Source organism: Acartia tonsa, chromosome 14 (genome assembly GCF_053477335.1).
Source record: "Acartia tonsa isolate MP-2025a chromosome 14, ASM5347733v1, whole genome shotgun sequence".
Lineage (NCBI taxonomy): Eukaryota > Metazoa > Arthropoda > Copepoda > Calanoida > Acartiidae > Acartia > Acartia tonsa.
Window position 1 is genome coordinate 34142154 of NC_137273.1, and position 14090 is coordinate 34156243.

The following is a 14090-nucleotide window of genomic DNA, read 5'->3' on the forward strand; positions in this document are numbered from 1 at the left end:
CCCCTGGAAACAGAAACTATACCTGTACACTATGAAATGGGTACTGAATATAATATTTATACCTGGCCACACCCCCTGGAAACAGAGACTATACCTGTACACTCTGATATGAGTACACTATATAATATTTGATATGAATATACCTGTACAATATGAAATGAGTACTGAATATGATATTTATACCTGGCCACACCCCCTGGAAACAGAAACTATACCTGTACACTATGAAATGAGTACTGAATATAATATTTATACCTGGCCACACCCCCTGGAAACAGAAACTATACCTGTACACTATGAAATGGGTACTGAATATAATATTTATACCTGGCCACACCCCCTGGAAACAGAAACTATACCTGTACACTATGAAATGAGTACTGAATATAATATTTATACCTGGCCACACCCCCTGTAAACAGAGACTATACCTGTACACTATGATATGAGTACTGTATATAATATCTATACCTGGCCACACCCCCTGGAAACAGAAACTATACCTGTACACTATGATATGAGTACTGTATATATAATATCTATAACTGGCCACACCCCCTGAAAACAGAAACTATACCTGTACACTATGATATGAGTACTGTATATATAATATATATCTGGCCACACCCCTTGAAAACAGAAACTATACCTGTACACTATGATATGAGTACTGTATATATAATAAATATCTGGCCACACCCCCTGAAAACAGAAACTATACCTGTACACTATAATATGAGTAATGTTTATAATATTTATACCTGGCCACACCCCCTGGAAACAGAGACTATACCTCCCCTCCACTATCATGTAGCAGGGAGTACATTCCCAACCATGCAATACCTCACATTATATAACTATTTTAGTTTCTGAAATATAAAAATCAAATTATTAAAAAATAAATACATACATTATTTTTAGGTTTGAATAAGTATTAATTGGGATTTACAAAGAAACATTGTTGAAGCTTTTTATTTCAGACTAACTTTTATGATTGGATAATTTTGTTATATGATAGTTTTATTTTACTTATGACTTTAAAAAAATGTTTAATCACCAACTTATAAAAAGTACAAGAACAAAATCTTTATTGGATGTTTTCAAGATAATGATCAATAAGACAAAACATATTGTTTCCTCTCTATAATGGTATATTAGACTTATTGTATAAAGAAAATCTTAAAATGAGACATGCACATATTCTGACAGACATGTATCCTATTACTTTTATGTAAAGATGAAAAAACTCCTTTTCATATTAACTGTATGCCCTAATTTTGTAGCTGAAAACAGTTTTTGTGAAAAAAAGGTTAACTCTTTTCCATTAATGAAGCATAAGTTGAGGCAATATTGATTATGGCCCTGGGTAAATAACAAGGATTTTAAAGGATAAGACAATGGTAAACAACAAGGATCTTAAGGGATAAGACAATGGAAAATAAATTTATGTACAACAAAGACAAAAGAAGGAGATTAAAATTATTATTGTAAAAGTTTAGAAACATAAGGTTTTTTTGTTTTGTAAGGATTTACTTAAAATACCCAAAGTTTTTAGTCCAGTCAATGAGAGATTGGGTACTAATGTCATGTACACTGTACAGTCCATGTAATATAAAAAATCTGGATCATGGAAAGAAAACAAAGTCATTCCTAATTAGGACAGAAGTCACTGAAAATTGGTCTAAGGAAGGCTACTTATGTCCTTCATCTAACAAAATCTAACTTAAGGGAGGTGACTTATGTCCTTTGTCTGACAAATTCTTACATTAGGAAGGCTGCTTATGTCCTTCAAGTTGCAAAACTTAGCTTTTCTGTCCTTCACATAGCAAAACCTCACAAAAAATAGCATTTCTGTCATTCACATAGCAAATTCTTGCAAAACATAGCATTTATGTCCTTCACATAGCAAATTCTTGCAAAACATAGCAAATTCTTGCAAAACATAGCAAATTCTTGCAAAACATAGCATTTATGTCCTTCACATAGCAAATTCTTGCAAAACATAGCAAATTCTTGCAAAACATAGCATTTATGTCCTTCACATAGCAAATTCTTGCAAAACATAGCAAATTCTTGCAAAACATAGCAAATTCTTGCAAAACATAGCAAATTCTTGCAAAACATAGCAAATTCTTGCAAAACATAGCATTTATGTCCTTCACATAGCAAATTCTTGCAAAACATAGCAAATTCTTGCAAAACATAGCAAATTCTTGCAAAACATAGCATTTATGTCCTTCACATAGCAAATTCTTGCAAAACATAGCAAATTCTTGGAAAACTTAGCTTTATGTCCTTAACATAGCATTTTGGTCCTTCACATAGCAAAATCTCACAAAACATAGGTTTTTCTGACCTTTTTCTACCAGGAGATCAGAACTAAATCAGAACACACATAACAAGAGTTTTACATAATTTAACTCTGCATAAATTATGATAATTCATTATTATTACCCCTCCCCCCCCCCCCTATTTAAAATTTACCCCTGCATAAATTATGATAATTCTTTATTATTACCCCTCCCCCCCCCCTATTTAAAATTTACCCCTGCATAAATTATGATAATTTATGCTGAGTTAAATGTACTGTTTGAACTTCTATCTAACAGGATATGAGAACTTAATCAGAACACACATAATAAGAGTGTTTACATAGTACATTCAGATTAACAATTATTCAATTGGCCCCTTTCCAGTCCATCATATGGCATGGGAAGGAGGTTGAGGAGCATTTTATGCAGCCTAAATTCAACTATGCTATGCCACTTTTCCTAAAAGGCGTCATAGCTGGCCTCTTTTGTGTCCATCATATGACATGGGAGGTGGTGCCATGTAGGAAAAGTGGCATTGCATTCTTGGGAATTTAGACTGCATAAAATGCTCCTCAACCTCCTTCCCATGTCATATGATGGACTGAAAAGGGGCCAGCTATGACGCCTTTTAGGCCCTAGAATGCAATGCCACTTTTCCTACATGGCACCATAGCTGGCCTCTTTTGTGTCACAACCTCCCAGTTCTCATATCCTGTTAGATAGAAGTTCAAACAGTACATTTAACTCAGCATAAATTATCATAATTTATGCAGGGGTAAATTTTAAATAGGGGGGGGGGGAGGGGTAATAATAAAGAATTATCATAATTTATGCAGGGGTAAATTTTAAAAAGGGGGGGGGGAGGGGTAATAATAATGAATTATCATAATTTATGCAGAGTTAAATTATGTAAAACTCTTGTTATGTGTGTTCTGATTTAGTTCTGATCTCCTGGTAGAAAAAGGTCAGAAAAACCTATGTTTTGTGAGATTTTGCTATGTGAAGGACCAAAATGCTATGTTAAGGACATAAATGCTAAGTTTTGCAAGAATTTGCTATGTGAAGGACATAAATGCTATGTTTTGCAAGAATTTGCTATGTTTTGCAAGAATTTGCTATGTGAAGGACATAAATGCTATGTTTTGCAAGAATTTGCCATGTTTTGCAAGAATTTGCTATGTTTTGCAAGAATTTGCTATGTTAAGGACATAAATGCTATGTTTTGCAAGAATTTGCTATGTTTTGCAAGAATTTGCTATGTTTTGCAAGAATTTGCTATGTGAAGGACATAAATGCTATGTTTTGCAAGAATTTGCTATGTGAAGGACATAAATGCTATGTTTTGCAAGAATTTGCTATGTTTTGCAAGAATTTGCTATGTTTTGCAAGAATTTGCTATGTGAAGGACATAAATGCTATGTTTTGCAAGAATTTGCTATGATTTGCAAGAATTTGCTATGTTTTGCAAGAATTTGCTATGTGAAGGACATAAATGCTATGTTTTGCAAGAATTTGCTATGTGAAGGACAGATAAACTATTTTATGCAAGATTTTGCTATGTGAAGGACCAAAAAGCTAGGTTTTGTGTGGTGAAGGGAGGCTACTTATGTCCTTCATCTTGCAAAATCTTTGTTAAGGGAGACAAGTTATGCCCTTCATCTAACAAATTCTCACATAAGGGAAGCTACTTATGTCCTTCCTAGGAAGGTGACTTCTGTCCTAATTAAGGAATGACTTTGTTTTCTTTCCATGATCCAAAAATCTTTTCTGAATTCAAAGAGGTTGGGAGGAACAGAAAAAATAGCCTAAACCCATCTCAAAACTGAAATTAGCAATAAGATATACATGTTTTTTTCCCAAATTAGAAAACTCAATCGGTTAAGATATTGTTGATATCTTATCGGTAAAACAAATAAAACTTACTTCTTTGTATAATTGTATAACCTAAATTTTAAGGCAAAAATCCAGAAGTTTTTTTAAGCAAAGCTTTTCTATAATTAGGGTCGGTCCGTAAGTCCTTCCGTCTGTCCGTCCGAGACGGATAGCTTTTTTCGTTAATTTAAGCATGTTAGAATTTTCCTATCGATTTCAAACTTTGCATGGTGATTCCTGCAGTAGTTAGGTACGATAAAGAAAGCGTAGCAACTCTATAATCATTACCAGAATGTCCGTACGTCCGTTTTAAACATGTTGATTTTTCTACTTTATTAACAACAAATTTTTATGTGATCTAATTATCCGATTGATCTGATTTTTGGTATATTGATTCCTGGGACAACAAAGTACAATATTGCAACTCTATAATCAAGTCTTAAAATGTAATTATGTCCATAAACATTATCATGTAACAAGCAGTTTTTCAACAAATTTACTATTTTGCTTTGACTCTTATATATTTATATTCTGATTATTTAGTTCTGACAATATACAAATGTTAATGGCCGTTTGTCCTACCGTTTCAGTGCTTCACTTTTATGGATGTTGTCATCCTTGTTACATTTTAATCTGTTTTAATATTTAGATTTTTTATTTGGCCTAATTCAACATTTTTATTATTCGAAACCTTTACATGGAATAGAAACTATTATTAGTTAGCTTTAAGATTTTAATGAAAATCTACTACATTTAGAAAACATAAATTTTTCTTACACTATTGGGTTTTATCATTATAGCACAAATTTTGCAATTTCATTAAAAATTCTTAAAATGAATTGGAGGGTTAAATTAAACTATAAGATTATCAGTAGAAAATTGCAAAAGACTTTTTAAAGAAAATACAATATTTACTTTAAAATTTTTAGTAATTGGTACTTAATAATTTTATCATCCTATTATGTAAAGTACAAGGTTTTTTGTCTGAAGCTTAAGTTTTCAATAACTACGGAGCTGATTGAGTTCTCCTTTATAGAGAAGCTTCACAACTATCAGGGGATGGTTTTTGATATTTTTCTGTACCCTATAAACCCCTTTAAAAAGCCTCCTAGATGCTAGGGGCGCAGCAGCTTGTCCTCTACATCTTTGAATACAGAGCTCCTAGTTCTAGAGGCCCAGCAGCTTGTCATACATATTAAATAGTATTTCTTTGTTAATACCTTTCTAATGCTGAACCAATTAACAGCCACTCGAAGCTACCAGTGAAGCCAATAAATTTTAAATGAAGCTAGTAGCACCTTGGTTCTTTAGATGTTCATTATCCAAACTTTTTAGTGAATAATTGTTAGTTCACCCGTACCAAAAATCTGGCAGCAAATTGTCTCTCCCATAAAGAATAAATATTCTTTAAAACAAAAATTTTTTTTGTACTGTTCAGTAAAAAAAAGGGGGAAAAGGGAAGTTATTGATAAGAAAAATTATGCAAAAATGTATTATTTTCTCAATTAATCACATGCTTTTAATTTTAAACAATATTATAAAATTATTTTGACATTATTTTTTCTAAAATATTCATAAAGAAACTTGGGTGCTTTAACTCAAACCTTTTTTTTAACATAGAACCCCTACCTCCTCATGTTAGAGTGCAATCCCTGCAATCCTTTATCACCATTCTTACAGATTAAAATTTTTGGTGGAAATGTTTAAACACTTCTTGTTTGAACCCACCAATAAAGATTTAATAAAAGTACACAAAGTTTTAGTCCAACAAATATGGAAACGTGTTCCTAAAGATTTAAGTACCAGTATAATTTACAGTTCAATGTCTCCTTCCTCCCTGCTTCAACTTGAATTGTCTCTTTTGGGTTTGGGGTTTCAGAATACATTTCCTTGTGGCCGAATCCTGGCAAATAGGCTTGATAAGGCTCAAATTAGATTAGATGATTCCATTCAATACAAATTTATCTTTTCTTTTTATAACAATAATATCATATACAGTCTATGTAATGTATATATGATAAAAGAATATTGAAACTAATAATTATGGAGAGTTCATCACAGGAAAGTACATTTACAGATTTACCCTATTTTTGAAAGATTTCAATAGTTATATCTCGCATCGTATTATAAACAATTTTTAGCGGATATAAAATGTACAATTATAAGATTAAAACCAGTTTTTTAGCCCCGAGATGCCGACGTCACGGGCTATAAAAACTGGTATTAGTCCTTTGATGGTATATGTTTATATTCGTAGAAAACTGGATATAATACTGTGCTATGAATAATCTTTCATTACGGCTAAGAACCGGTTCTAATCCACCAGATATTAATCGGTTTTGAAGCGATACTGGAAATAAGATTCTGAACGTCTTGGGAGAAAAATGTTAACATTCTAAAAAAGTGGTCATAGTCAACATAATATCGACATAACAATATTCTTGGGACATTATGACTACCTACTTAATATGCCATATTGACAGTTTTTTGACAATCAATGAAAATGATAACTAAAATGCTGTATCCATTTATATAGCAGCTATTATTGAGTAACTATTGTTCGTAAATGTAGTGTATTATTACATTTGGTACATACACATACAGGGTTGGTTATGGAACTATGCATTACATGTTATTAATAGCAAAGCTACTCTACACATGTCTGCTTGTCTGTCTGTATGTTTACTTTGATTTCTGCCTAGCAATTATTGTCTTTTATTCGGTAATTTTAAACCGAATGGGAAAATGATCAGACATTCTGATTTTTATTGGCTGATTATTTAAACCAGCTCTGTAATTGGTCGGCATTCTATATTTTCTTGTTTGTTATTGGCTGATTATTTAAACAATCTCCGTAATTGGTCTAAATTTCTTGTTTCTTATTGGTTTTTCATATAAATCAGCTGATAATGTACAGAATTTACCAATAATTCTTGCTTCTTATAGATGATTTTTTCACTCTTTGTTTCGTAGAGGGACAAGCAATTGTAGCTTCGGTACTATTGGATGAAATCATATTAGTTTAGTCAAAAATATTTTTTTAAAATAATTTATAAATGAATACTGATTTTTATGATAATCATTTTTTTCTCTTTCCCCAACAAAAAAAATTTTAATTCATCGGGGAAATAGTTGCAATATTTACTTGCAATTGTATCTACAGACATACAAACATACATCCTATTAATTTATATTCAATAAAACGTGGAGCTCCCAGTGAAATTCTGCCGCCAGAATACATAATTAAATAGACAACAAAAAAGTTTGGGAAACTTGTAAAAAGCATTCTACGAATTATAATCAAGATAATTAAGTTACATCAAATAGAGATTCGTTCCCAAGTAATCTAATTTATTTGTATTTTACATTATTAGAAATATTATAGGAATATTGAACAATTTTTCCTTTGTTATTAGTTCTTAAATTCTCAAATAAGACAAATTATTTTATGATGTCTCACATATCCACCATAAACCACCAAATATAGCCTTATGCCTGCAAATGAACATCATAAAGCTTCAAAGAAGATTGTAGACAGTTTCCGAGATCTTGAGTACAGTATAAAAACTTTTGAATCTAATATATTTATTCCATAAAAAATGCTTTGTTTTATATCTAGCTAACTAGATTTTGGTTTTAATTAATCTTTTTTTTCATAGTGTTCTAATTATGCTTTTATAGTTTATTTTTATAAAATTATTACATAAGGTAGTGTCAGTAAAGATCTTGCTTTCAACTGAACTGATTTAGTTCTCCATTTTGTAAAGCTTCACATTGTTCAATTGATAGTTTTTTGGTTATTTTATTTTAAAATTAAAGTTTTGAATGGTTTTAGGCTATTTTAGGCTAATCCCTCCCTCTTTGATAACATAGACCCTAGATACTAGCTAGGCTCTGTAAGATGACCTACCTTTCCGGAAAATAGATATAAACCTGCCCGGGACCTAAGATTCTCTAACAAATCAAGCTCTTTGTACACCAGGAGGAAGGGAACATTGGACTGAAAATTATTGTGGTTGCCTGGTACCCAAAGTTTTATAAATTTTATAAAATCTCTTAATTCATTGATTCAAAAACTTTGATTGGTTGAAATTTGCAGTTTTTAATATTTCAAACGAATAATCAACAGAGGGGTTTATTTATTATAATTGGGAAAGTTTATCAATTTGTCAGCAATTGTCTTATCCCTTAAGACCCCTGATTTTCCTTTATACTTTTGTTTTCTTTAACACAAAAAAATCCTTTTCTTTTAATGTCATAAGTTAAGTAAAACATTAGAAAGATTACATCAGAAATACAAAGAAAGAAAGCGAAGATTTTATACGTTTATGGTTGATCCATACGTTTATGGTTGGTCCATACGGCCGTATGTCTGTCCATGATTGATAATCAAGGCATGTTAGGATTGTCCTATCGATTTCAAACTTGTGATGATAATTTCTGTAACAGTTTAAAACCCAAGAACCCAAGGTTTAGAGCCAACGAATAACAAAACGTGGTCATAAAACTTTGGGTACCAGTGTAATTTACAGTCCAATGTCCCCACCCTCCCTAAAGATAATAAACCTTACTTCATATATCTGTCTTGATACCATTATTGTTTTTATGAAGAGACACACATTAAGTAATCCTCTGACTTTTTTTAGAAAAACAAAACTGGGAACCATCTTCTTATTATATTCATATTTACTAGCGGCTACGCCCCTAGAGGCCTCTAGTGGCATTTAAATATTTTTATTTTATTTTAAATATCTAATTTGAGAAATAATTTGTCTATGTTATCAGCTGTTAAATTCATCCTTTTACGCAGCGCGACTACGCTAGCAAGACTACACTAGCGACACTATGCGGAGGCAATATCTAATTTTTTTGCGATTTTATTGTGATTTCTCTTGGGAGGGTGGTGGTACCCTCCCCCAAAACAGTTAAAAAAAACCTTCCAGGGACATATGAGAATCTACCCTGTTAAGGAGTACCTAATCGGTTCAGCGGTTAGCGAGATCCTTCAGTACAGACACACAGATACACAGACACACAGACAAACATCCTGTTACTTTAGTATAAGGATTTACATTATTTAATCTGCAGGGACAAAAACGCAAAAATAAAATAAAATCATGAAAAAATATCTGGTAGAAAATTTGGAACACAGCAAATTGTCGTCAGTTGGTAGTTTTATTTTGTGCACCTTTTTTAATTCAGGTTTTTATTTGTTTGTCCTTTAAGATCCCCTAATGGATTCATTATACATTTAGAGAAGCTTTATTGGTACTATGATTGTGTTATGCCATTTTCTACTCTCTCCTTACACCTCCGAAATTGATGATAAGAAATTTTCTCGTATTCATTCGAATCCGGTGTATAAGAACCGGTTCTCATCCATACGAAAAAACTATATCTAGCATCGTATTATATTCAGCTTTCTACGAATATAAAAATATACAATAATATAATTAAAACCAGTCTTTTTAACCCGTGCCTTCGGCACCTCGAGGCTAAAAAAACTGGTTTTAATCTTATAATTGTACATTCTATATCCGTGGAAAGCTGTTTATAATACGATGCGAGAAATAACTATTAATATAAAGGTAAAGATTATCAAAACTGCTAAACAAATTGTCCTTTTTAGGAAACCCTTGTAGATGATACATATTAGATGGTTTTAAGCTATATACCTAAAAATATATTCAGCTTAAAATTTGAGCCCCTAACGCTACTAGTTACTAGACAAATTGGTAAATCCTCTAATATAAATATTTAGGTGTTTTTGTCTGAAGCTAAATATCTCCGAATTTAGTGGCCAGAATAGGTTGTACTTAATAGGGAAGTCTTACAAATGTCTTGATGTGGTTCTTGGCTGTTTTTTACATTTCCACCTTCTATAGAGGCTAGGGGCGAAGCAAGTAAAAAATAAAAAATAGCTATGCCTATAGTCTATAGTCTAAACTCAAACATTAAAAGAATAACAGGAATGAAAGAAAGAAAGAGATAAGGTTACAATAGCAACGCTGAAAGACAAACAAATACAAAAAATTAAATAGAAGATTCGCCTAAATAAAAAAAAATAAGAAAAAATCAAATAATGATCAGATTTCTTTTCCAAATAATGTTACAAATGCATTTACTATTACGAAGTAATAATAATTATTTTATCTTAAAAAAATACTGTACATAATAGGTTCATTTAAATTTATCTTATTCGTTGGCTCAAAGGGCTCAAAAACTATGCGTACATTCAATTTGACTGGTTGGTTCCTAAGTATTATCCAAGCAATAATTTTAATCAACAGAGGGGGTAATTTTGTTTATTATTATTTGAAATGTATATGAATTTATCTTATCCCTTGATATCCCTGGTATTAGGGTTGGGCCGGATATCCGGCCATTTTCGATATCCGGCCGGTTACCGGATATTGAAACTATCCGGACACCGGATATCCGGCTGATTTTTACTGCCGGATACCGGATATCCGGTATCAGGTAACCGGCCAAAAAAGTATCCGGCCCAACCCTGCCTGGTATAATAGTGTGCAGCACCTAACAATTGGAAAACAGTAGAATTTGCCAGAAATTCGATATATTTGTTTTCATCCCCCCCCCCCCCTATCCTTCGTTCATTCAAAATTGTTTAGAATTTATTATATAGCTAATCCTTATACTAAAGTAACAGGATGTTTGTCTGTCTGTCTGTGTCTGTCTGTGTGTACCGAAGGATCTCGCTAACCGCTAAACCGATCGGGTTCTCCTTAACAGGGTAGATTCTCATATGTCCTGGGAAGGTTTTTAACTATTTTGGGGGAGGGTACTACCACCCTCCCAAAAGAAATGACAAAAAAATTGAAAATTTTCTTAAAATCTGGGAGACTTCAGCGTCAAATAAGGTGGTATCGTACATAAAAAATTAACTTTAACAAACAAAAACATTTAAAGTGCCACTAGAGGCCTCTAGGGGGCGTAGCCGCTAGTCTTATTATATAAAGTAGTAAGGTATTTTGGTCGGAAACTTAAGATTTATCAACTATAGAACGGATGGTTTTTCTGTTTTTGTAAGCTTCATATGGATCCTGTGATGGTTTCAGGCAATTTATTTTTAGATTGAAGCCTTGGAATGGTGTTTAGCTATTTTTCTAGCCAATTCAGAGCCGTTAGATGCTAGAGGAGTAGCCGCTAGTATAATATAAGAAATCAAGGATTACAATATCTATAGCAAGTGTCGCATAAAAACTAATGGAACAAACGACAAAGTGAGTTATAGACCAAATATTCAGTAAAGTGAATATTAAAAGTAATTTTTTTAAAGCATATTCGACAGATCGACGGACCAGGTAAATTATATGATGGACATTTTAGCAGTCTACCTATAATAGAAGTCGAGAAAATAACACTTCCCCTATATGATACTGTAATTTTCCAGTATTGCTCAGAACCGATTCTAATCCACCGGATATTAATCGGTTTCAAAGCCATACTGGATGTTACTGTATTGCAGGAATACTTTTAACTTCGTAGCCGCTACTACTATACAGCCTAATGCAAAAGAATCTCAGGAATCTAAAGGGATAAGACAATGGACGATAAATTGATGTTCATTCCCAGTTATGGTACCCAAAATATGTCCTTGTAGAAAAAAAATATTATTGCAAAAGTTTGGACACTGATAGTTTCTACTAGATTATCAAGATTAAATAGTTGTACCCAAAGTTTTGAGTTAGTACCACTATAATTTACAGTCCAATGTCCCCTTCCTCCATGGCAATTATTGCATAACTCTCTGATTCATTATTTAACTCTTTTTATTACGTAAAATAATATTGAAACTATAAGTTAATAGATATTTACCGCATCATATTATAAACTGCTTTCCTCGGATATAAAAATGTACAAGTATAAGATTAAAACCATTTTTTACCCATGAAATGCTGAAGGCACGGCCTAAAAAAACTGTTTTTTATCTTATGATTATACATTTTTATATTTGTAGATAACTGGATACCATACGATGTTGTGCATCATTTTTCAGTATGGCTTAGAACCGGTTCTAATCCACTGTATATTAATCGGTTTCTAAGCGATACTGGAATAGTTATTTATCGTATTTTTGTAATATTGATCATGCTGGAATGGGCATTCCAAATATTCTGTCAATATTTGATCAAATGGCATTTTTTCTCTCACTTTTGGGGACGGTGAAGGTAAAAATTTCAATGTGATCCCTTTCTTCCTATTTTAAGCGAAAATGTATTAATTCTAGTAGGGTTGGGCCGGATACTTTTTTGGCCGGATACCGGATACCGGATATCCGGCTGATTTCAAATGCCGGATATCCGGTATCCGGCCGGATAACCGGCTAAATTACCAGATATTAAAGTAGCAAAAAAAAATTATGAATAAACTTTTGAGATTTCATATATAAAATTTACATAAAGATAAACATATTCAAAAAATGTTCTTCTAGCTTCAATAATAAGAAAATTTTAGCCATTTAAAATTTTAAAAAGCAGAGATTTTTGGTGTAAAATATAAAAAAGTTATAGCTGGATATCCGGCCGGATAGTTTCAATATCCGGTAACCGGCCGGATATTGAAAATGGCCGGATATCCGGCCCAACCCTAAATTCTAGTGTTATTTTTTCAAACTTATTAATACATTATCGTTTAAAATACAATAATAAATAATGATTTATGTACATTTAAACCTGTTAATGTAAACACTAGCGGCTTCAACCTCAGCATCTTGGGGAGAGGGTGGAGTAAAAAAGCCTAAAACCATTCAAAGACAATCCTTTTTAGGTAAGCTTAAATAGGGATGTGTTTAGGCTACTTTAATTTTAGTTTTAAAGGTTTTTTTTTTATTTTAGGCTATTTTTCTGCCTAAAATCTTAACAAAGAGCTGATTAGATGATAGTTAAAAGTGTCGCAGCCGTTAGTATCAATTAAAATTTATAGAAGATTATCATCTAAAAATCTCTTATTAACTCATAAGAATAAAAGTAAAATTTCTGTTTAAAAGTACTAAAGGTTATGAGAGTATAAAATTGTGTTATAAGAAAATTAAGTATAAAAGTTTGGGAGCAAATCATTGCGTTATTTTTATTAAACTTTTAATTGGACAACTTTTACCATTCCACAGGGATGGAGGGGATATTGGACTGAAAAATTCACTGGTACCAAAAGTTTTCTAACTGCATTATCTTATTCGTTGATAACAAAAAACGTCGGGTACAAACTTTTAAACCATTAAAATAAACTTTACTTAAGGGTAATTTTGTTTATCATGAGAGTCTTGTTCTTTTGTTTTGGGATATTGAAGTGTCTTATTCCTTATAATACCTGTCATTATAGTTGCAAATAGATTTAAGATTAGAGTCATAATTCTAACAATAAAGGTAGTATAACGTTCCTATTTATCAGAAAAGAAAGGGGACATTGGACTGTAAATTACTGCGGTACCTAAAACTTTTAAAAAGTTCTCTTAACCAGAATCTTAATGTTGTTAGCTTGCTATTACTGCGCTATTTTGCAAATAATTGTTTGTAGCTAATCTACTCCATAATTCATATTGCCTGTCCGTCCGTAACGCTATAGCTACTTATGTTAGTTTTACACTGTTCATTTTTTGTTGTAAAGATCCTCTTTTAGTACTCGCTTCTTATGTATATTGTCATCCTTGTATTTTTATAAAATACAATTTTTATGCTGAACTAAAATTTCTTTTCTTTTCTTGATATTAATTTTGCTATCATCTTTTTGCAAATTTATCCATTTTTTTGCAAAAATTTTAGAAAGGATTTTGACTTTCCTTAAATTTTTGTGCAATTTTTTCATATTCATTTTTACACAAAAATATAAGTAATCAGAAAAAATGTAATCGTAACTGACAGGCGGACATTATAAGTTGTAGAAGAA

The 14090-nt window shown here is 31.9% G+C and overlaps 1 protein-coding gene across 2 annotated transcripts in view; it reads left to right on the forward strand.

Annotated features, from left to right (window-relative positions):
- LOC145306504 (uncharacterized) overlaps positions 1–14090 on the forward strand; it is a 354771-nt gene that overhangs the window by 196333 nt on the left and 144348 nt on the right. The window lies entirely within an intron of this gene.